The 25,527-nt window shown below is 39.7% G+C and overlaps 1 long non-coding RNA gene across 1 annotated transcript; it reads left to right on the top strand.

The window, feature by feature from the left end:
* Positions 1-9,537: 9,537 nt before the first annotated feature.
* LOC102020125 lies at positions 9,538-12,452 on the top strand. The gene is made up of 3 exons (XR_260723.2): positions 9,538-9,730; positions 10,494-10,610; positions 12,285-12,452. It is a non-coding gene; the product is annotated as an uncharacterized LOC102020125 (long non-coding RNA).
* The last annotated feature ends 13,075 nt before the right edge of the window (positions 12,453-25,527 follow it).

The following is a 25,527-nucleotide window of genomic DNA, read 5'->3' as shown; positions in this document are numbered from 1 at the left end:
TGAGACTCGGCTTATTCACGACTTCTCATAAGAAAGTTGTAAACAAAGAAAGGACACAGAAGACACAATAGTCTTTCTTTCCCCTGTTTTCCTCAGTTACTTCATATTCTTTGTTAACTCCCCAGCTGCTCCTGGTAGTGTTAACACTATGCATTTGTCCATTTCTTCCTATCTGTGCAATGTGAGAGCAAGAAGAGCCCTTAGAAATCATATGCTCTGAGCTTGTGAATGAATACGAAGACCCAGAGACACGAAGGCATTTTCTTAAGATCACAAAATAATGACAAGACTGGATCTTGAGTCCTGGCATCCTCTCAATCCACTGCTGCCCACAGTTGACTTTCATAATGGAAAAGTGACATTTAGAAATGAACAAAACAGAGACAGCATAATCTCCCTAGACCTTAACTTAAAGAAATTCTCGAAGCTATATTTCAAGAAGAAACAAAACAAACCAATAAGAAATATGGGTTTGCCACCAGGAATGGTGAACACATAAAATAGCCTTGTAGTAAACCAACTGTGATACAGGACAATCTTTTTATAACCTAAAGGGATACAAAAATAGAGCTCAAGTATTAGGCAGCAGTAGAACATACACCAAAACTACGATCAGAGGTCAATCTTTGTAAGATCTTTGTAGATGTGAGAGTAGTGTTATAAACTTTGCATTTTTATGTTTATATGTATTCCAATAGTTGCACCTAAAAGGAAGAGAACATACAAACAAACTCAATAGAAGAAATGGAATGGGGGCAAATCAGGGATAAATAAAGCAAATTTCTTTGAAAGTATAAGACAGGTACAAAGGAAATGGAAGCGTTGGTTAAAACTTAAAAAATAAAATTTAGAAAAGGTCCAACTTCTGCTATAACAGAGACAAACTGTAAGTCACAGAAATGTTGAACTAAATGAATGAATATTTTGTCAATAACTATACCCAAAGCAATACTGAATTCATGTAGCCATTTTTCTATGAGAGAAAACAAATTTTAAGACAAAAAATACTATTACATACAGGGACATTATTTATTGATGAGATGGTTCAATTCCATGAAGAATAAAAATTCTAAATTTGAGTAACAATGATATTACTGCAGTGCATAAAAGATAAATTTATAAAACTAAAAAAAAAATGACAACTCTAGCACCACAGTAGGATATTTTTAACTCCCTCAACAACTATCCAAATAATAAAAAATGTCACAAGATAGATTTGGACAACATTTAACAACTTGATTTAGTGGACATGTAAAAATCTCCACTCATCAGATGAAAAATAAGCTATATTTTTTGAAGCGCAGATGAACACTTTACTAATGTTGATCACTTTCTGAGGTAATTGTCAAAAGAGTTCAAAGCATCATTCATGTAGATCAAATACTGGGATCATGTTGAAGTTTAGCACAGAATGAATAAGCAAAGGAAAATTTCTTTACATTTACATTTGTAGATTTAAAAACCTTGAAATAGATTATTTCAAAGAATAACTTGTAGAAATGAATACTAATACAATTTTATATGTTAAAACTTGTAGGAGTTAGCTCAAGTGGGTGTCTAGAGGGAAATGTAAGTTCTTTGATGATTATATTAAAAAATAAAGGGAAAATCAATGAACTAATCATTCAGCTCTGGTTATAAAAAGAATAGAAGCAAAACTATTTGAGATGGGAGGTAATATAAGTATGTGAAAACTGAAATTAATCCTCAAAAAACTAAAGCTAGAGGTTTCATTTGACCCAGCTATTGCCCTTCTAGGTATTTTCCTGAAAGCTAAAAGCATTATACCACAGTGATATATGCACACCCATGTTTATAACAGCGCAATTTATAATAGCTAAATCTTGGAAATAGCCCATATACCCCTCAACAGATGAATGGATAAAGAAAATGTGGATTTTATATACAATGTAGTACTACTCTGCCATAAAGAAGGATAAACTGGAGACATTTTTGGATAAATGGATACACCTTGAGAACATAATTTTAAGTGAAATAAATCAGACACACATGCTTAAATATCGCTTTGTTTCTCTTGTGTGAGAAGCTCAAAGGGTAAATGAGCAAAATGGAGGATGGACATTGGGACGTAGGTAAAAATATTCGAATGAGAAGAGGAACAAAGGAGGGAGTGGGGGAAGGAAAGAAGGAGAATGGGGGTAAAAAATAAAAAAGAATGGAAGGAAAATGATAGGAACAAAATTCTGTAAATGGGGAGGGAAAGAAGGGTTGAAGGAAAGGGAACCAAATGGGAAGAAAAAAGAATTAAGATATATCATGTATATCATGTTCAGGCATCAATTCCCTATGATGAATGTGATTATTAAGTACGGCAACAATGTACCAATAACATTAATTTAAAAAAATAAACCAAAAGAATTGCCTTAGAGATTACATGAAAATGCAAATTTGAACACTCCATCAAGACCACCAATCCTGCTAGCGGTTCATGTGTTCTGTATCCCCTCCTCTTACATACCATCAAATTTAAGCTTTTCTAGTGCCGTTATGTTCCTCACATGCACATTTATTACATACTAAGATTGTAAATTTTCTATTCCACTCTTGTAGGTAATTTAACTGTTTCCAGCTTTTAGCATAAACTTCTAAAAATTCTTGAAATTAAATACGTAGAAAGTAAGTACATAGTAGCAGAAGTAAACCCCAAATTTGGTATTTTGAAAAAGTGATTATAAATATCTTCAGATGTTGTCAAGAAAAAAAATTTAAAGAAGGCACACATAGGTAATAATTACATATAAACAGGTGTTCAAAAGAGAATAAACATGAGCCACCGCATTCATTTGAAAATGTACATGAAACATTCCTAGAAACTCATAACTTAGCAAAAGCAAATAAAAAATAACCTGGAAAATATAATAATAATGATGATAATAATTGGATCACATTAGTGATTTAAAAATCTTCCAAAATATCTTAACTAGAAGGAAGCAGGAGAACTAGTCCAGGGCAGTGTACTAGGTTGGCAACATTCTCTTTGCTGATTTGGATTGGTGAGGTAGTTGTGCTCAGTTTGTGAAAATCTATTAAGCGATATATTTTGTAACTGTTGCATTTTATTTATACTATACTTCATTGAGCAAAATTTTTTCTCCATGAGAAAGTGCCTGAGCTTATGATTTTACAGTAATTTCACTGGCCATTCAGGTTGGGATTATGATAAAAAAAAGTTGAGCACTCCATAACCTAACTTATACAGCAAATGGCCATATTATTCATGACTGTACAGTTTCAAAATCTGAGTCATTATAAAAACCAAAGGAGTGAATAAAAGTGAATTCATCTCAGGAATATGAAAGTAGTTGAACATTATAAAATGTATATACACAATTCACCATATTCACAGATCATAATAGAAAAGTGTTAGGCTGGAAGTATAGCTCTTTGGTAGAGTACATGTTTAGCAAGCATTAGGCCCTGGGTTCAATCCCTCACACAAACACACACACACACACACACACACACACACACACATGCACACACATAGAAATAGCATCTCAGTAGATTAAAAATAAAATCTTAACAAGTTAGGAATATGGGCAAAATACCTTAACCAAATAAAGACTGCCTAAGCAAAAATTGTCCCAAATGGTTAACACATTTGAACTAACAAAAATCATAAACAAAAGAATTCTCATTATCACCTTATCTATTTAACTGTGTATTGAAGAGTCTAGTCAGTGAAGCTGTAATCAAAATATGAATGATATTTATGAAGACTGAAACATAAAAAAACAAACTATCATTAGTTATAGATGGTATAACTATAGAAAACTTTGTAGAAACTCAACATAATATGCAAAATTATTTGTAAAAACCTAGCAAGTTTGCTAGATGCAACAATATACCCAGAACAATCCATCAGACAAACTTTGACATTATATATTTTTAATAAGTATATATAGTAGCAACAAAACCATAAAGTACGTACAACAGTCTTTTCTAAAATGGAGAGAATCATAAAATTTTACTAAAAGACAGTAAATGGAAATATGTATTAAGTTGAAATACAGGAAAATAACATGTAATTCTTCACTAAATTGACCCATGCATTTAGTGAGACTTTTATTTGAATTTCAGTAGAATTTTTCAAGGACTTTGATAAGCTAATTCTAAAACTGACATGGAAAACCAAATACAAAATGTTTGAAGAATGAGGAGGGATAATTTTCTTTATCAAAGAAGACTTTAAGCTATAGGAAGTAAGACTGTCTATTACTTATATTTTAAGAAGACAAATATACAAATGAACCATAACTGAGACTCCTGAAACAAAATTACCCAATTGTGATAATTTGACAGGAAAGTATTGCACCTTACACTGGAAAGCACAGATACTGAGATAATTATTTTCACGTGGAAAAATAATATCCAGTGCTTACTTCTTGTGGGCTAAACTTTAAGATCTACTAAAAATATATATGGCTTTTATGTTACAAAAAATTTCTTCAACAAAATATAAACCATGAAAGCTATAGCCAGAAAAATGGACAGTTAAAGCTCTATTAAAATTAAGAAATTTAGTTAGTGAAAAGTCTTATATTAGTTTCAAGCTGGGAATAGCTATTTGTGAGACATAAAACTAACAAAAGTTTACAGACTAGAATTTTATTTTTTTTAAAAATTCTAGGAAAGGGCTGGGGATTTAGCTCAGCGGCAAAAGCGCCTGCCTGGCAAGCGCAAGGTCGTGAGTTCAGTTCCCGGTACCGGAGAAAAACCAAAAAAAAAAATAATAATAAAATAAAAATTCTAGGAAAAGAAAAGAAAATCCAATAGAAAGTAGGTACAAGAACAGACATTTCTTGAAAGAGGTGTTATACATGACCAACTGACAGGGGAAAAACCAGTTCACTTAGTCATTAGAGAAGTAAAATTAACATGAGTTACTATTTTATGTCAAACAGATCAGCAAAAATCTAAACATGTGGGACTGCCAGCTATTGGAGAAGCTATGGAGCTGTGGGTATTTACATACAAAAATACTGAAACTTTACTTTGTCACAGTATGGAAAATAATTCAACATTATCTAATAAAGGTGAAGGTATGCCAGTTCTATAACCAGTGTGCTAATTTTCTGATATTGTAAAAAAAAATTTCTGTAATAATCAACTTGTAAGTAGAGAAGGTTATTTTGCCTAACAGTTTTGGGAATGTCAGTCAATGGTCAAGACCCTGTTATTTTCGTGCCTGTGATATGGCAGCAAATTATGACAGGGAGCACATGGTACAGCAGCTGAATTACAGGAAACAGCTAACCAGGGTCCCACTGTAGCCTTTGAGGTCACACCACAATAGCCTAAAACTTCCCATTAGGCCTCATCTCTTCAAGTTTCTGACATTTTTCCATAGTACCACCAGGGGAACCAAGTCTTTAACACATAAGCTTATGAAGCATATTCCACATCCAAGTAGTAGTGCCTAGGCAGACGTTTCTCTTCCATATCCAGAGGCATATACCTATGTCTGGAGCTATGATATTTATAGTAGCAAATCACTGAAATGCACACAAGGGACAACTCAAGGAAAATTATTAAACCAATATTAGTTTATTGCTACACTAGAAAAATGGGTAACAGTGAAAACAATGAACTACAGTTGAATAAATCAGTATAATCAGTTCTCCGGGTGTAGTGGCATGTACCTATACATCCAGCTCTTCAGGAGGCTGAAGTGAGACAGTCACTTGAGCCCAGGAGTTCAAAACCAGCCTGGGTAATACAAATCCCATGTCTGAAAAAAATATGATTAATCCTCAGAAACATGGTATGGAGTGGGAAAAAAGTCATAGAAGAGTAAACACATTCACATGACATCACTCACAGAGAAATGGTAGAATAAATCATGTTGCTTAAAGGTACACACACACACACACACACACACACACACACACACACACTCCAGAGGGGGATGAAAGAAAGGAAATATGACTGGTGAAAGATATAGGGAACTCCAGTGCTACTATTAATACAGATATTCCTCTTTCAACAACCTGTTTAAAAACTGTTTAGACTTATGACCAATACACACTATTTGGATATACCATCCACTGCCCTGACTTACAACCAATCTTTTTTTTGTACAGTTCTGTACATCTTGTTTATAGAACCTCAATATCTTTTTGTACAGTGTACTTTGTTTATGCAGCACTGTAGCTTCTGTTGATGGCACTGTATAGTACACTTCTGTAGTTTTTTTGGGCTGTTATACATTAAAGTACAGCATGTGAGAGCTATGCAAATAAAAGGAAAGCCATCAAGGTGCTGCTTTCTTTTATATTTCTTTGTTCTGCATATTGTAATGTACATACTACATACACTTTCTCATTTAGAGACAAATTCATTTAGTAATCTACTCACAGGACCAGACTTCAGTCATTAAACAAGGGATGTCTGTATCCCATGTCTTCAGTTGGGTTGTAACTTTCTAGGCATTCATTCTATTATTATACATTATAATACATGTTATGCATCTATCCCATATTTTACAATATAATATTTTTTTTAAAAAAAGGAAAGGAAAGTAATACTCCTGGTACCTCCTGGTATATCTGAGGCAAAGTTGACATTAGAAGGGCCCATGAGAAGCCCTAGTAGTACTTCTCTGCCTTTTTATACAGAATCCTAGAAGCAACTCTTTTAGTAAATGCACATGAAATGAATGAAAAATAGAAAGCAAAGATCTCAATGTGGGCCAAGCAATGAGAAGACACTTCTCTGTCTCTTCTCACAATTCTCTGTCTCTGGCATCCTTTATAGAGGCGTTCCCTGGTGAAGTCTTCAGTTTTTTCCTTATTGAACCTGATTACAGTCTCTTCTGGGTTTTTGTTACAGTGCCAACTATCACACCCCTTTCCTTGGTTGTGTATATGTCTGCATACCCAAACAATTATAATCCCTCTGAAGTTTAAATTATCTTATTAATTTAGATCCTTTCCAAGTATGCAATATGGCCAGGCATATCACTGACTCTAAATAGGTGATTATGTAATGGAATTAAACTGATTTTTCCTCAACTTCTCCCCAGATTTATGTCCAAAGCAAAGTGTTCATCCCTTTCGGCATTGGCTATTTTGCTAAGAAAGTCAATAAAATACTCATTCTTTTCTTAGAATGGCGTAAAACTAACAATGGTATAGAATTCTACATGCAGTCCCACTAACAACATTCTTAAATTCAGATCAAAGATTCTCCTTCCTTACCAATTCCTTGGAAAGGAATGAGTCCATTAAGAAGAAGAAGAAAGAAGCAAATAAGGGAAGCCTGTGGCAACTAAGTCTGTATGTTGACTGGGTCACCCAGGATCCAGGCTTCAGTTTTAACTCAGGTTCCTCTGCCTCATCATCACATACTAACTCCTCCTTTCTTCTTCACACCCAGCTCCCCCATCAGCCTTCTACTGCCCTAGTCAAAGCTGTCGTTTCTCTAGGAAATCATTTCAGGTTGTCCTCGCTCAGTCTTTCTGACCTTACGCTCCCACTATCCATAAGCCATCCTCCCCTGTAACCAGCCTGGTGATTGAATCTCAGTTACCACAAATACCCTAATATCCTGATCATAGCCCTCACCCCAAGGACACAATTCAAATTCCACAGCATGAACTTGACACCTTCTGAGAACTATGCAAAATTTCTGGCACATCATGACTCCATTTGAAACCCTGTACTAAAAGACTGGGCCAAGTCTTGTATGGCTTCTGGAAGCCTAAGGCTGCATCATTGGAAGACCCAGCTCACATACTTTTCTTATGGACTCTGAAGAACTATTTTATATTCTAGACCATGATGGGTAGAGTAGAGAGAAGAAGAGGATCTCAAATCCCTTTAAACGCTGGATGAAATTTCTCAACAACCTAACCCACATCTGTCTGAAAAGTTCACGGCTATAAATAAAAAGCTAATGCTTATTCTAGACAGAGACCTGAGGAGAGGCCACTGACATTCTCTTGGGCCATTTGCTTTACAAGTTTGGTCTGTAAATCCTTCTCCCTTCCCTTTGGGATATACATGTACCTCCTACAACTCCAGAATATCTTTCACAAGGATCTGACAGCCATTCCTTCTAAGTGTCATGATCCGGAAGAGAGAGCCTTGGATTCCCATTTTCCGGGTGGATAGTATATCCCACCCTTCATGCTAGCAGCTAGCAGACACAGCTGGACTGATCACATTTACACGGCAACTTTCTAACCCACTTTCTGTAATTTCTCACTTCCCATCTCTGTTCCCTCCTCTCTGAAATGCTGAGTCATCTCTGCAGAAATGGGAACACAGCTCAGCTCATTCTCCTTCTGTCAGCACTTACTGGAAAAAAATCTGTCTCTGTCCCTTACTGTCCTGCCTTTGTGCATCTTTGATACTATTCACACTCCAAGACCCAGCCCCATATTACTTCCTCTAGGAAATCTCCTCTGTTTGACCTCTGTAAAGCTGTTTGTCACTCTTGTGTATTTCCATGTGACTTTGTACAGGTATATATATTATTTTTCTTCTACTCAAATTTCTGTCAAGGCAAATTATGTTGTACTCATCCACTTAAGAATTGTGCCAGGTATGAAACAGGCCTGAGTAACTGTGCAGTCAATGGATACAAAAGTATATTAAAAGCATAGTTGAATGAGTCAATGAATGAATGAATGAATGCTGCTGTGTGGGCTGGTAAGAGTTAGATGTGCTCTCTTTTCAGAGTTCTCCCTAAAGGAAATGGAGGCAGAGGTGTGCCTACAAAGCAGGAGACAATTACACTTCTCTGGGAGAAAGGAAGATGGACCAGTATAGACTCGTCCTCTGTTTCCTGTGACATATTTTCTACTCCATTATTTTTCTTCCTTAAATCTTTCTAAGTTTGCATGGGATGTGAAGAACAGCCTTATGTTCTATACTATGATGGATGGAAGGAAGAAGAGGGTCTCAAACAGCTTCGAACACTGGATGAAATTTTCCAACAGAAAGGGCTTCATCTTGGCCATAAAGAGATCACAATATGTGATGCTGAGCCAACCTAAACTATCCCATTGTTCTCAAGTGTGACTAAATACTGACTAATATTGCTTCCTCCGGGACTTTTTCTCCCCTGTCAGTACAATGGAAAAGTTCCGGGCTGTTGTTATAGTTCACAGTCTGGACAGAATGACTTCCTCACATAGCAACCGCTTGAGACAGAGAAAAAGGGGAGGGGAGGAGAACTCAAGTCTCCAGAGAGTACCCGTAAGTTTAGCAATTTTCTTTCTTTCTTTTTTTATTCTTGGATGTTGTTTTTGTTGCTCTGTGCTATTCATAAATGCCGTAAGTAAAACAGAAATCTAAGTTAGAAGGGACCTGGCCCAGTTCTACTAGTGAGAAACCGACACTCTTCCTTCCCAACCTGAGCTCTGCAGAGTTACATCGACCTCCCCCATTTAAGGGGTTGAGCCCGGATATAAATGCTGTCTTTACTCGGGAGCTTCTAAAATAAGTCCTCATATCTTTAGGCTGCCAACAGTTTCTTTTGCTTCCCTCTAGAATATTCTTATTAGTTCTGTCTCCTGGGAAACAAGTGACGTTTGCATAGAGTAAAGGAAGCCAGAGCCTTGCTCCACGTGGACTGTACCACCAGAGACAACTGGTAGTGACTCCTCCCAGAAAGACAATGGAAAGGAGCAGAACAGAAGCTCCGAGGGCGTCTTCAGGGAACGGAAGTAGAGGGCGCTGTTCACTGGTGCCTTTGAGATCAGGTGCGTCTCTTCTCTCACATCCATGGCAGATGGTGGATAACCAAAATCGTTTGAGGACAAGCCTTTCAGGCAGGATGAGTCCCAATGTTTCCTATATTCTTTTCTTCCAAAACCTTGGAAGACATCAGCTCCTTCCTTAGCTGACATCTTCTAACTTCAGTCTCTCTTAGTTTCTACCATCATTTTTCTTCTGAACTACTCATTGGCAGTCTCAGATCTCTGTCTCCTCCAGCCAAATTGGTGGCAGTGGGGATCACCTAACCCATGCTACTTTCAGAGAAAGCCTGCTATTCTTGGGCAAAAGGGAAAAACTCTTCTTTCTGAGAGATTTTGTTTATTCCATCATGAGAAGCTAGACTATTCACAAGGAGGCTCATTCCCCCTTGGAAAATCTACCAGAGCCCCTTATAACTGTGGGATTCACTTTTCCCACCATATGAGTCATTTCTATAACCTCTAAATTTCCAGTAGTTTGAGGGTCAAAGGATAAAGCAGACCCCCAAAGGCCTTTCAGCTCCCTGGGAATTAGGAAAAAGGATTCATGACATGGCAAAGTTGTTTGCTTTTTTCTTTTCAACTATGAATGCTGGCCCCAAAACCACAGCATCAAACACAGAAGTTCTGCTAACTCATCACTATTTCAGCTACTAATTAGGACTAATATTCACAGCAGATGAGTCTATGGGGGCAATAAACCACTTCTTCAAGTGATTAAACTTCCAAGCAAACACTCTTTGATGACAAGAATAATTCCTTTGCAAAGGTTTTCTGAGACAATGTAAAGGACCTCCATGAATGGAGGATCAGCAACCTGGAACCCTGGATGTGCCAGACACCCTGTCTCTTCTGACCAGACATTTGCTCTACCTCCTTAGTTCAGGTAAGCTACTTGTTTCAGTTACCAGCACATCACCAAATTCAGAATGACAGTGTCCAGAGACTAGGTCATGTTACACAGCATAAGTATTAGCGTAGCTGGTGAAGAAGTCAACTGCTACTTCTGGAGTAGTGGGTCCCCAATTTAAAGAAGTGATTTTAGAGGGAGTGTGGTTGGAAATGAACCTAAGACACTATACTAAAGTGCTTTTATTTCATAGCAAAAATGCAGGTGTTCACTCCAGATCCATTTCAGAAGTACTCACTTAATGTACCTTTAAAAAATCAGATAAAATCTATATACGCTCACTTTAGAAAAATAGAAAGTACAGACAAGTAAAGAGAAAGTTTTAATTTTCCATAAAGCCATCATCTACAGTAGATTGGGTCAGTCTTGATACTTTGAGCTGGATAATGCTTTATTGTTAGGGCTAACCTACACACTGCCGGGAGTTTAGCAGCATCAAAGACCCTGTGTGCTAGCTGTCATTAGCACATTCTTCTTCCTTATTTGTAATGATCAAAAAAGGGTCATGCCACACTGCCAAATGCCCCCTAGGGGGGAAATCACTTTCACTGACAAAGACTACTCTAGACATAACCACTTTTCTTGCATGCATACAAGTGAAAATACATTTTAAAAGGCAGTGTAGTATACTACCTTATAGTTCATGGTTACTCTTATCATATACATCTGCATATTTACCTCGAAACAATCCATGTCTGCTTTACAGTATCACCTTAATGGTTGCATTGTGTTACATTCCATGACTGTACCATGCTCTAAGGTCTGGACACTGAGATTATTTTCAAGGGTTGTAAGAGTATTAAAATGCAAACAATTATTATTCCTCCTTTACTTTCCAAAATGGAAGATGGTTGTATACTGTATATAAGTAAGAAAATAAATCCTTCTACTGCTTCCTTCTGCTCACCTCCACCACAAGGGAGTCAAGAAATGGGGAGAATCTTCATCCAAGGCCTGGTGACACTTCTGAGTGATTAACAAGGAACGCCCTGAGTACAAAATATTCATGGTTAGTCTCTGATTAGGCTAAGGGTAAGCACTGAGAAATAGTAAGCTAGATGAATGTGGGAAAATATAAGGAAAGAGAAATAGTTGCAGAGTAGGAAGCTGAAATGGAACTGAAGAATAAGGAATCTTGGAAAATAAAAGCAAATTAATTGAAAAGAAGCTTAGAATGAGGGACTATGAAAGCACAGAAGGTGCCTTTCTGCTGGGATATCAATTTCTCTCCTGCCCAATCCCTCAGTAAAAGCTGACCATGCTCCTTACCTGGGGCCCTAGTACCTTTAAAATCATAGGATATTTGGGCTGGGTTGTGTCACACAGGTGGACATTGTAGAAAAGAGACAGTAGGGGTGGGGTAAAACACAGAGTATGAATGGAGAATTAAACCGAATTTGCAGCCAGAGACCCCTAGGAGAATAAGAATCACTGGAGATAATTGGAATTTAAGTCACAAGGTCTTCAATGTGTCTGAGATGAGTGGTGGACCCAATCTTGTTTAAATACAAAAAGCCAAATGGACCTGGATCAGATAAAAAATGTGAAGACTGTCTAGTCATCAATTACTTAAATCACATTTTGGGCATTTATAAACAGCGTCTTGAACATTTTTGAAGCTGATTATTAGCATTCATCTTTTTCTTTCAGGGAACAAGAGAATGCATGCTTGTAGCACTTCTCAAAACTTTTGTCCAGATCCCTGACAAGACAGTTTTAATTGCTCATTGGTTTTCTGTACCATCAGCAGGGATGACAATTTCCTCTTCCCCACCAGCTCACCAGCGGTTGGTATATATTCTTTCTATCTGGTAAGTACACGAGCTTCCCCTGGTGCACCGGGTGGGGGAGCTAGAAGCAGAACCTGTGACATTTTGACTTCAAGTCCTTGCACTTTTCAAAACATCTACTATGCTGCTTCTTTTATGAGAACTGGGGTACACAACCGTTGAGGGATTCATCCAGCATCAGTCTTTACCTTGTCACTCTTCTGCTTAACCATATTGCTCTGAGGCTAAAGCCCAAACATTTTCAGTGGATTGGACAGCCCTTCTCAACTTAGTCTTTACTTACCTCTCCATCCTTTTCCTGTCTTGAATTTCAAGTTCTTTCCATCAAATTGCCTTTACATTCTCAAATGTACATTGCTCTGTCTTGCCTCAGGGCCTTTGCATAGATTCCTCCTTTTCTCCTCCCCCGTGATTGCCTGGGTTAACTTCCTCTCGTCTTTCAGATTGAGTTTAAACATCAATTTCTTTTAATTGTATCCTAAACACAAAATCCAACATGTAGAGTTTAGTCATCTCTGTCCTGGCCACCCCAATGGCTAGCAGATTTGTAGTTTGAAATATGTTAAATTATTTCTGTTCTTATGTGTCTGTCTTTGTGACTTGTAAGCAATGTGTTGTTCATCATTATTATTTCTGTGTATTTCTATAGTACTTTTTTATTTCCAGGAGTGCTCATAAATTGTGTTGTCAAACTCGTCTAATGACCTGTCTGCTCCATTATTCTTGAAACGTTATAGGGCATCATCCATATTTATAAAACCTAAGATCAGCTTTTGCTGAGCGTTACTTGCCCTCTTAGATGAAAAAAGACTATCCCAGGTTAGCACAAACTCACACAGTTCTGAGGGTTTTACAAACAGCCCACTTCGCTGAGCCATGCTCCCTGCTTGGCATCTGCAGGCATTTGATTACATGATCTGTGCTCAAAAGGAACATATTTCTTGTTAATATCAGGAAAAATCTTCCAGTGTAAGAGCTGTCTGACAATGGACTATGCCCTCTTTTTTTTTAATGTTGTAACATGGCCTTCTGCACATGCTCCTTTATAACACCTGGCTCTGCCAACAAGACTAGGAGGTGCCAGGGGCCAGGAATTAACCATGCTCCCAACCAAGGCATCTCATGCCAGGTGGTCTCTGAGTGTGTGTGGAGCCAAATTGAGCTAAACGACTGTCTTGGCAGCAGATAACTTTCCAAGACTCAACAACTTGCTTCCAGCCCAGCCAAAGGCTTGCTGCTCTGAGGCAAATGTCACTGTGGTAGAGCTGTCTTAATGAGAAGGCATGCTTGCTTCTCTTCTGGGGGAGTTTCCTAGAGCGATGCTCTTAGAAACTCCTTGGCAGGAACCCTCAGCCAGGCTTGGCACTGACAGAGTACTCCTGCTGGCATTAACAAGCCTCTTATTTAAATGTAAATGAGATCTCAGTGCCAGTTTGTGAGTGAAACACATCGCTTGTGTTAAACCAGAGCTGGGAATGCTACAACACACCAAATGTCAGCTTGGTTTCCACTTCCCCACCACATCCGTAGCTCAGTGTAGATCTCTTTGCCTTGCCTTCTCTATCTGCAGAGTTGGGAGTCCTCCGGCAACTGGAAGAACTTGTGACATTCAGGGAAAGGGAAGCTCATGCCACAAATCTGCTTTAATGTGACCCACAGTACCTCATTTCGCTAGGCGTGGATGGGTACATCAGTATTACATCAAATTCCAATCAACAAAAGGGACTTCAAGGCCCATCAGGCCTAGCAAAGGGCCCAAGCTCCTCCTTCTAATTGCTGGCTGTATGGATCCAGCTGTCCCAGGAGCCCACCTATGATACCCATGCTCTCATCCTGAAGTGCTCTAGTTCTTTCATCCTAGCTTATGGCTCTGTCTACCAAAATACACAGAGTTTGGTGATCTTGCCTTAATATCTTCTCCTGCTTAACTGTCTATTTCTCAGCCTCTATCATCTATCTTTCACCTGATATCCAAATTTAGCATTTCCCTCTTTATTTCAGATCTTTCTGGGATTGATTTGCCCTCCTCCATCATGTTAGCATCTCTCTCCTGGACACCACAATGGTTAGCATATTTGCAGCTTGTAAAATGTTAGATTGTTTCTGTTCTTTTGTGTCTAATATCACTGGGCTATGCACATACCTTGAGGCCAAGCCTGCCTCCCTCCAATCCTATACTATATCCTAATGAATGAATAAATGGAAGAGTGGAGAAAACAGTAGATCCCTACCAGGATCTTACTGCAAGAGACCAAGCAGGGCTTAATTCCATCTCACCATCCTTCAGTCTGGCATATAATTTCTAGCCGAGGGTATTACTCAGGGTTCTCCAGAGAAACAGAGTAAATAGGTTAAGTATATAGATAGTCTGTACATATATGCTCATATGATTATAGAGGCCGAGAAGTCCCATCATCTACTGTCTACAAGTTGAAGAACTAGAAAAAACAGTAGTATAATTCAGCCTAAATCCAAAGGCCCAAGAATTGGAAGCTCAGGCATACAAAAGCCAGATAGAGGAAATAGATGTCCTGGTTCTGCCTCAGTATGAAACATATAGTATGATCCCAAATAAATGTTTTTCCCTCAGTTTTCCTATGTATAAAATGAGGTCATTGGGCTAAATAAGTCCTAGAAAGAATCCATCGGAAAAGAGCACAATACAAGTCAAGTAGTCACCAACTTGTTCATCTAATAAATATGGAGCACCAGGTGAATATCTGAAAGATGCTGGGATCAGCAGATAGCATTGAAGAAGGGCAGATGTGAGCCTTACCCATATGAAAGTCCCAGTCAAGTGGGTGAGACAACCATTAATTAAGGGATAGAGATAAAAATAATATTATAACTGTGATAGCACTATGAAGGTTAGAGAAATGGTTCTTTGAGAATTTCAATAGAATGCTTTCAGGGACTCTAAATAGTACATGTCCTCCATAGTGCAAGAATACAGAGAACAAGAGGGCAAGAGACAGTGGGTGAGAATGTACTTGTGTGTATAATGAAAGATGAAATTGGACGGCGGGTTAGGCTGGGTCTGATAATAAAGAAAATGATGTCACATTGTACAAGAATTAAATCATCCAGCAAGAACTGGATGGAGAGCATTGTATTTCATTTATCCCTTTGTTTGTCTCTTTCCCAGATTCAAGGCAACGCATGTAGAGCCTGGTGTAGAGTGGGTGCTCCGTGTATGTTTCTGGAGCAAATACATTCTTTTCTTACTATACGAGAAAAGGAGACACAGAGGTGTTAAATGCATTGTAGAAGGTCACTTAGCCTGTAGAGAGCTAGAAATAAGATCTAAATCTAACTCTAAAATCTTGCAGCTATTTAGAACGAACCACAGGACTGATTCCTACCAACAACTCTTACTCCTGTGGCGGTACCAAGTGGGAAAGACCATGGAGAGAGATAGTCCCAAGAGCCAAGCACCACCTTCTCTTTCCTCCGTAGGCCCCTTCAGCTTCTCCTATTTCATGTTATTGTTATCTGCCACCATGAGTCCTCGCTTTAGTGATAAGGGGAATTAAAATGAAGGTGATGCTATGAACTTATTACAAAAGCTGTCATTGGAAAGGAAGAGAGAAGATGGGGAAAGGACACGGGCTTGAGCAACAGCTGGAGGATCACATTCTCCTGAAGAGGATCAGACTCCCTAAGTGACTAACAGGCCTGTATGCAGAGCTGAGAAAGATTTGATTCAGAGTTTTACAAAATAAAGGTCAAACTTTGCTCTTCTTTTAGTTACCTACTAGGCATTTATAGGCCCAAGTGAAGAGTCAAGGGGTATGCTGTCTGTTTTGCTTTTAACAAAAACTACTTTCAAATTCTTGACTGCCTTCGAAGAAAACATATCATGCTTTGGGTGAGTAATAGGTTAAGGGCCTGGGAGGTTGTTCCTTGTCTTTATGGTGGTTACTGATTATGTCATGATTATGTTGTTACTAGCATCTCTCTGTTCAGAGACAGAAAGACACAGACCTCGCCTGAGACAATCACAGGCCTCTCTCTCTCTCTTTTGCTCTCTCTCTCTCTCTCTCTCTCTCTCTGTCTCTCTCTCTCTCTCTCTCCATTTCTTCCTCTTAGAGAAACATTGGAGCAAAATATCTGGGAGGCTGTCAGCTGGGCAGTCATCAGATTTACAGTGGCAGTATGTCAGAGGCTAAGTGGAAACTACGGAGATGTAAAACATCTACTTCCTTGAAATATTGCCTTCCTCTGTGAAATGGACACAGGAAGTGATCATTGCTCCTTAGTTCTCTTTATTTAAGGAGCGTCTCTATTACTTTGCAAGAGCACAAGAGCACACATGATGCTGCATTCTGCCTGGCCGATGGCAGCTGTTCTGGTAAGGGATTCATGAGTGCTTCTGCACACGAGGGCAAGAAGGGGCGAGAGGACTCACCTCTGGGAGGTTTTGGTTCAGCTAGGACTTGGGCTGTCTCATTAGCCTTTGGCCTGAGCATTTGAGTTATGGAAATGGATTTCACATCAATGACATTCATGCATTTTATGTTTAGAAAGTGCAGTACAGCCTGATGTTGTTTCAGGTCCCCGGCTCTTTGTGTGCTTCCTGTACTTATCAAGATCAGAGTAAACAGTCGTGATCCCAGAGCTAAGATTCTGCCCCGAAGTTAATTCATTCTTCAGCTGTATTTCCCAGCTGCTCCCCCTGCCCTCTGTATGTGACATCTATGATACGAGAACAAAGCTTTGAAGCTACATTGAGGTCATCCAGAAATGGGATCTATTTGAAGAACAGTTCAGCAGATGACTATATGCAGTGTTGGCCAAGAAGAAAGTTTCTCAGGAAAGGGAATGAGTGCCCAAATAAAGCTCCACAGAATTGCGTCGCATTGAGAGAAGGGTCACCATTCATTTTCAATGTTATACCTATTCACCTTTGATCTGCCTGCTACCTCAATTCATGCCAGAGCTTAGGAAAAAATACAGTTACAATAAACCTACAGTGATAGTTTTATACCAGTCTGTGAGGTTTAGGAGCATCTGGCTGCTTTGAGTAACTTTGAACCCACGGAAGACCATACTATCTTAACATGGAGAGAAAAATAACTCTGAATGCTTGGAGGGCACCTCTGTAAATGCTGGTGCCCCACTCCATCACCAGAATCAACAGAAAGAACTAGAAGGAGGAAAATGAGATATTTCAAATGGGTGCTGTGTATGTGACTACATTGTGAGTGGTCTCCTCAACTTCTCAGAAACAGTTAGAGAGGACTTTATCGGGATTGTAGATACACAAGTATGGATTAGACAAGGATCAGGAAGGCCCGTTAACAAAAACCATGGCCCCACACTACCAGGTTAATGTGGTGTATGGAAAATATAGACTTATTTTTATGATTATCATTGGCACATAAAAGCCGTTAGTGTCTAGCATTAATAATTACTCACTATGTGTAATACAATCAAAATTTGTAATACTGATTTAATGGAGTGTAACTCTTCACAATATATCAGAGCTATCCATTTCATTCTTCCTGTGGTGTGTCCAGAGACACCCTCCACATGTGTTTAGAAAGATTTCCAATACCTACTTATGTTTTCCATATGCCACCCAAAATGGTCATCCTAGGAGAACCACCACTTATGAACTGTGACCACAGCCACACTACTTAACCTCTCCAGGCCTCCGTTGCTTCTCCTGTGAAATGAGGATGATGATGCCAGCTACCACTGCTTCACGGGATCTTGCAAAACAGTAAATAGTGAACATGCAAAGTTCTTTGAAAATTGTACATCAGTGCAAATATATAAAAGGGGTCATTCAGTGCCTCTGTGAGAGCAGGGACTGAAAGAATATTTGCTGGTTGTCTTCTGGTATTATGGGATTTGTTTCCTTTCTTCTGGAGGTTATTTTTCCCACAGTTTCCTGTTCTTCTCATTTGTCTAACCAGGAAGTCAACATTTGAATCTGACGATTGAAGAACCCTCTCTTTATTCTTTCTGCTAGGGCGGATGTCCTGTGTGCGGAGCCTAGAATGGTGAAGTAAGTGTTATGTTCTCAGAGTTGAAGAGCATAGTGCTTCCAGGTCCTGAGGATGGACCTTTCCCACTGGTTCATCACTTTGTTTGGTTCCTTCATTTTTTCCCACCTAAAGAGAAAAGGCTTCAGTTTCCGAGCTGCCACAGTATGAGCCCAAATGAGTCACTTCCTGTATTAGTTGCTATAGAGCTTTTCATCCCTGCAATGAAATACTGGAGATGGGCTACTTATGAAGAAAGTAGGTGTAGTTAGCTCACAGTTTTGTAAGCTCAAAGCTCATTGGCTTAGTCTATGGTAAAACCTAACAGTAGATGGGGTCACCTTATGAAAGGAGAACATGTGGGGGCAAAGAGTCACAACTTGAACTGGGAAGTAGAGGAAGAGAGACCAGGTTTGCTTTTTTTATAACCATCTTTTCACAAGAGCTACCAAGTATTTCCAGGAGAAAGAACTACCTTGATGCCTTCTAAAGTCATTGTCCCTGGTGACCCAATAACTTCCCACAAGGCCTCATGTCTTCAAGGTTTCTCCACCTTTTATTACCACTGCCACAGTAGTGAAGCTCCCCCAAAAATGCACCCTGCTTGAGGAAACTTCAAACTATACCCAAACATAGAACTCCCTAACTTGATTGCTCCAGGTTCTTCCACTGCAACGTCCTGGCCTTCCATTCACAGGAACCAGAGCAGCTCCACATCTACTTGTCTTACCTTGGCTGATTTTACATAAGACTTAATGTTTTTAAGCCACTTGGGATAGATTTTTATCTTTTCTTCCCCTGACAAAGTTATTCTTGCCTTTTACCTGTAGATTCTCTGATCCCTTCCTGGGAAAGTCATGGAACAAACTACAAATGGAGGCCTTAAACATTTTTAATTGACAAAAGTATAAAGTAATGCCTGTCTAAATACCCAAGTGGATTCTTGTCAATGATTCTCACAGCATGTACTTACAGTGATTTCATTCTGAGCCTTGGCAAGAAACTCCTAGTAAAAGCTCTGCTTTCTTTGCAAATATGAAGATAAGTCAACCTCAAAGGGTTGGCTAAGCTTTCTGTTTCAGTCTGGCATCAAATTCATTTAGCTTTGTGGTGCTTACCTATTAAAGACAGCAAATTTTACTAGCCAGTATAGCAAAGGCATAGTCTGTCCTAGGATATGTAGAATTTAGGAAAATGGATAGTGACTTTCTATTGGAGCCCATATTGTAGATGTCTAATCTTCCAGAAAATAATTAACTAAATAAAATACTAGCAAAGCCATTATCCTGTTGTGACTAGTTATGGGACCCTTTATGATTTTATTTGGCATAAAAAGACCTGGAGGGCCACAAGACCTACCCCTTTATGTTCAATCTAAACTTGACTTATGCTTTTTCTCTCTTTAAAAATCTCCTAGAACTCATGTCTGAGAGACAGAATGAAATGCCATTTGTGCTCATTCAATGTATAGTAATACTGATGAAGGAAGGCCTGAATCTTAAAAGTTAGAATATCTGGGCACATCTCTCTAGGTCATTTCTTCAAGCCTTTGCCAATGAAGTAGTACCTGTTGTTGTTTTCTCTCATGCTACAAAAGGAAGGGATCACATTCTGAACTGTGGAATTTTGGCTTGGGAAAAGACCTATGAGATCAAACTGTTCAACTTTTACAGTCAGTTGGAATCCCCACCCTTCCATCCCCTATTGAGCTCTATAGTTGAACAGCTCTGTAAAAATTTTTTTTTCTTATCTATATTTGCTTAGGTATAGCTCACTTGTAATTTGTAGCCATTGGTTCTAGTATATTTTCTGATGTCACGTGGAAGACACAAGTGCAACAAATTTGTCTTCTTCTCTTCCTGGCAACTTTTCCTTGACTTGAACATTGTAAATATCCTCTTAGGCAGGGAAATAAATCTTTCATTAACCTCCCAAAGTATGATAGAGAGTTTAAATCATCACCTCCCATTGTCCTACCATTACCCTATGGGGTGGGATTACTTGAACCTCATTAGCTCATTGAGAATCAGAGAGGGAGGATCTCAAGGCCACCCACCTTGGAGGTGGCCTTTCAGGAATTTGAGGCCAGCCCAGTCACATTCCATCACTTTGTGTTGCTTCCCAGGACAAAGGAGCCTGTCCAGCCCTCTGCAGGTGACACGTCTCAAGTGCTGTGATTCTTAACAAAGACAGAAACTGAACCAGAGGATCTATAGGTGGCCATCCAAACCTGTATCTTAAGCCTTCTATACTGTCACTTTAACCACTATATACAAATAAATACCAAGCTCCCATTGCTTCATCTTGAAGGAAATGTAATATTTGGGAGGATTTTAGGGAAAGATGATCTTTTCTGCCTGCCAGTTGGCATTTTGTTCTCTAAAGTTCTACCTCAGCTTCTTCCTTGGCTTCCTGGTCACCAGGTCTGATGAATGATGTCATCTTTCCACACCTCTTCATTAGGATCATGAAATCAAAGCTCCGTCCTGACCTGGAGTTTCACTCTCTGTTGCTCCACAGATATGAGGTTGCCATATAACAGCCTCTGTTTAAGATGTGAATGATGGAGGGAACACAGAATGGCAAACAACTTCCAACTGAGTATCAGACATTACTGACAGTGTGTGGACACCCACCATCCAAGGAAGTTCTTTGCTGGTGCTACTCCCCTCATGCTTTATCCTCTCTAAAAATAGTTCCTTCTCTAATCCCATCACCAAAGCACTCACCTCTTTACCCTTCAAGGGAAGTAGAAATATTTTCATATGCATATGGTCATCTCAGTGTAATGAAGAGATCGCAACACATCCATCCTTATGTAAAGTATTTATCTCTTCATTGGCTTAACTCATCCCTCCAGACTGAGCCTTAGCCCTGTCCTATATCAAGCAAAATGCAGATCGAAGTATTTTCTTAAAAAAAAAAAACAAAGAGCAATTTTTCTCTCAAGGAATTATACGTGTGCTCCCTGGAGTGGAAAATATTTGCATCAGTATTAAAGAAGGAAAGAAGAAGGAAGGAAGAAGGAAAGAAGGAAGGAAGGAAAGAAAGAAGGAAGGAAGGAAGGGAGAAAAGGGAGGGAGAAAGAGGGAGAGAGGGAGGGAGAAAGAGAGGACAGAGGGGGGCTTTTCAGGAGATTGTAAGACTGTCTACATTCAGAACAACAAACCCTAATATTGGAGTCAAAAGCCCTTTCTGAAACAGGCTATGAGTAAAATTTATTTGATTTTAAAGTACATAAGACTCATTGAGTCAGGTCAAAAATCAGTATTTGCTCTGTCACATTTTCTACCTTAAACGGAGCAAAGAAAACCACAGAAGACATCTAGGGTTAAAGCAGTGCACTTGACTGCCCACCTCGGTGAGTAGAGACCCTAAAGCAGGAGGCAGTCTGTGAAATCTGAAGGTTGCTGCAGTGGCAAAGTATTTATCTTTTCTTTATTCCTCATAAGGAGTTGATCGGACACTCATATAACAAGAAAGGTTAGCAAGGGAAAAATATAACAAGTGTATTTAATCGGAGTTTACAGAGCTTTCAGATATGAAGACCCAAATCCCCAGGTAAAACTAGTTTTGGGGAGCTTAGATTCAGTGAAGCATGGATAGCTATGTAGAAATGTGATTGGACAAAAGGGCATGAGTTAATGTCACAGCCTGAGGAGGGAATCCAGCAAGATGTATCAGCTCAGCATCTTCATGGCCTGTCTGTGTGAGTTTCCTTCCCTCTGGACGTAAAGCAGGATAACTGCCTCATGAGAGTCTTTGAAAGAGAAGAGAGGAGGTGAAAAAACGCCCTTCCTAGGTCTTATGGTTTGCTTTCCAAGACAGGAGTTCCAGTTCTCCTGATCCCTTGAGGGAGAAAGTCTGAAAGACCTGGCTTCGGAAGTGTTTCCAACCCCCTTCAGGTCCAAACACTCAGCAAGACAGCATTGTGATTTGGAGTACCACACTTTGACCCTCGCATCTCAAACTAGGCAGAAGATTGAGAAGCAACATATCAATCACTTCAAGCCCTTCCTTCCTTCCTTCTTCAAGCTGTGGAGCTGTTCTCCAGGGTAGAAATCATTTCATGGCAATATATTCAAGAGACAGCTTAAAAAATGTATCTCTTCCCCATTTACCACTTTAGAAGCAGAATCCAGTGTCTAACTGAGAATCCTTTCCCCCTAAGTACTCCATTCTCAACTTTTGTTAAGTAACAGAGTTGCTGTGAAATTATGTACTGTATAATTTTATCATTTAGCAATATGTAAATCACGAGAATAAAGGAAGAGAGAGAAGGCAACAGAAAAGGGATGACCCTCCATTGGCGTTTCTATGTTGTGTTGGTTACTTTTATCTCATTGCTGAGACAAAATACCTTATTTAAGGAAGGAATTAAGGAAGAATTAAGGAAGGAAAGGCTTATTTAGCTCATAGTGTGTGGAGGTTTCAGCCCATACTCGGCTGGCTCCAAGACAGAGTGGCACATGGCAGAGGGCAACAGTTCAGGGTGGGGGAAGACAGCCAAAGCATGAAGAGCACAAAAGGAAGAGCAGTGGCAAGCAGCCTCTTTCCCTCCCTTACATTGTATGCAAGCTACTTGCCCCAGGGCAAGTGTAGCTCTCACATCCATGAATTAAACATAAACTCTAGAAGCCCTTCACTTGCCTGCATGAAGCTTGGGGTAGGTACATCCAGACACAAACCATAACATATATGGAGAGATGGGCAATGTAACATGAGTGGGAGAGAGAAGCCCCCAAACCACATGGCAGAGCAGAGGTTCTGTTCCACTTCCCCCGCTTCCATAATGCTGTGCTCTTAGGCAAATCACCCCATCTTCCTGAGCCTCCAGGTTCCCTTCAGTCAAAAATGTTCACATGTTCCCAGCTCCTACTGGCACAGATCGTGGCTCAGAAGCTTCATAATGAACTGGTGACTGAATGAAGGAGGGCCTGGTCTGCTGCCTTGCATGTTGTTCACAGGGTGAGACAATAACTGTAATCACATTGAAAATGTTATAAAATGCTCGCTACGGAGAGTGTGCCTTAAGCCCTACTAGAGAAAATACTGGCAAATACTTTTTAAAAACACACAGAAAACACCTTTCCTTGCCTTGTTTACTGATAAAGTGCTCTGTTTCTGTAGAAACAGACATAACACAATAATGTTCCAAAGTACAAGTGTCTGTCGCAGAAGACATCACCTTTAACTTCCTTGGCTGTCCTGTACACATACACATGAGAAAAAGGTGACACAAGCACTGATTTCAGTGAGGCTACGAATAATGTTCTGCATCTCATGTCCCCCAGGGGCTGATCCTGTGCGGTGCTTCGCTGGATGCACCTCTCAGGAGTAACTGTCGGTGCCCTTCTGACTCTCTGAGTACGCAGGGTGACAGGGCGTGGCTTGTGTGTAGCACACCTCATCATGGCTGGGGCATGCTGACCCCCTTAGACTGTCACATGCACTCCTCAAGGGATGGCACCCTTAGCCCCAGGCTGCAGAAAGCATCTTTGCCCTGGAGTTTGCTTGGAGGGACCCAGAATCACACTCTTTATCCTCCTTAAGAGAAGGGGCTCTTATTTCTGTGGTCTCATGAACTCAGGCTTTACCCACCAGGTTATGGGAAATGCAACCCTGGCTCACCTCTTCCAAAGCAGGAAATTGCGTTTTCGATTGCATTCTTCTCTTCAAAAGATGCTGAGTATGCCAGAAAGGCCTACGTTCTGGGGAAGTAGTAAGCTGCTTCCTCGTCTGGATCTCAAACTTTTCCTGTCTTTGAAAAAAAAAAAAGTAGGAGATATCTAGACACTCTTCTACCTTATAATATAACATTCCCTCTTCTGAGCTCAGTGTCCCATGAGCAGCTCGATGTTCTGACTCAGTTGGGCTGATCTTGCGCTAATAGATAGAAGAATTAAATGACCTAATGAACTTGCCTGCTTAGACCAGAGTGGAAGACTTAGCAACTGCAGACCAGAAAATGGGCCTCACAGTTTCTCATACAGTGTCAAGATATACTTTAGTCATGGCTAAAATGCAGCAAAATCTAGTGGGAAAGCATGGACTTGGGATCACCCCATTTCTATATGTAGAAATGTTATATCTAGGGGTGGGGGGAAGTAATGAGACCTCTTTAATATTTCTCTTAGTCCTAAAAACTGAAATTTCTGCTGCCATGCTGTGTTAGTTATTTTTCTCTCATTGCTGAGACAAAATACCTGACATCCAAAGTTAAAAGGGGAAAGGTTTATTTAGCTCACAGTTTGTGGAGGTTTTAGTTCATACTTGGCTGGCTCCAAGGCAGTGTGGTGTATGGCAGAGGGGCAACAGTTCATGACAGTGGAAGACAGCAAAAACAAGCAAGCAGAAGGAAGGAAGAAACAAGCCTCTTTCTGACCCTTTTATCTTATCCAGGCTGCTGGGCTTAGAGAGGTACTAATCCAATCAGTGGACTGATCCAACAATCACACTTCCTTAATCCCAGCTTTAGACCATGAATTAGTCACAAACTCCAGATTCAGCTGCCTCTGAAAAGCCCACCCACCATAACTGCATGAGATTTTGAGGCGACCATCAAACAGAAACCATAGCACATGGGATAACAGTTACAGCAGTCTTTTAAGAAATTTATATGATCTGTGAACCTTATACCTGAAGAACAAGTGCCAGCCAGATAAAAGGCACTCTGATCACTCAGTTAAGGTCCATCTAAGGGTTGGTCCTCTAAGCTCTAAGGCTCTATCTACCTGTTGATGCCTCTACCTGAGGATGACTCACTGGTGCCTCAGACCCCACAGATGTACTGACTTGAACTCATCCCCTCAATTCCACATCTCCTATTCCCATATACACTTTGGGTAAATGCTTATCTAATTAGCCACTGAGCAAAGGCATCAGTCCAAGTTATTGCATGTATGTTTCCTGTTCCTCACCTCTTATCTGGATTTTTAACCTTCTACATAAAACTGCTTACCAAATCTTGACAAATTTACATCTTTAGTGTCTAAATTCTTCCCTCTTTTCCAGCCCTACTGTTGATGGTTTAACCATTCTTTCCCTCTTTTCCAGCCCTACTGTTGATGGTTTAACCATTCTTTATCACAGCTTCAAACTGGCCACCTTGTC

Source organism: Chinchilla lanigera, unplaced genomic scaffold (assembly GCF_000276665.1).
Source record: "Chinchilla lanigera isolate Chin_1 unplaced genomic scaffold, ChiLan1.0 scaffold00019, whole genome shotgun sequence".
Taxonomy (NCBI): domain Eukaryota; kingdom Metazoa; phylum Chordata; class Mammalia; order Rodentia; family Chinchillidae; genus Chinchilla; species Chinchilla lanigera.
The sequence above is the reverse complement of the archived record's forward strand: the minus strand, read 5'-3'. Positions and strand labels throughout refer to the sequence as shown.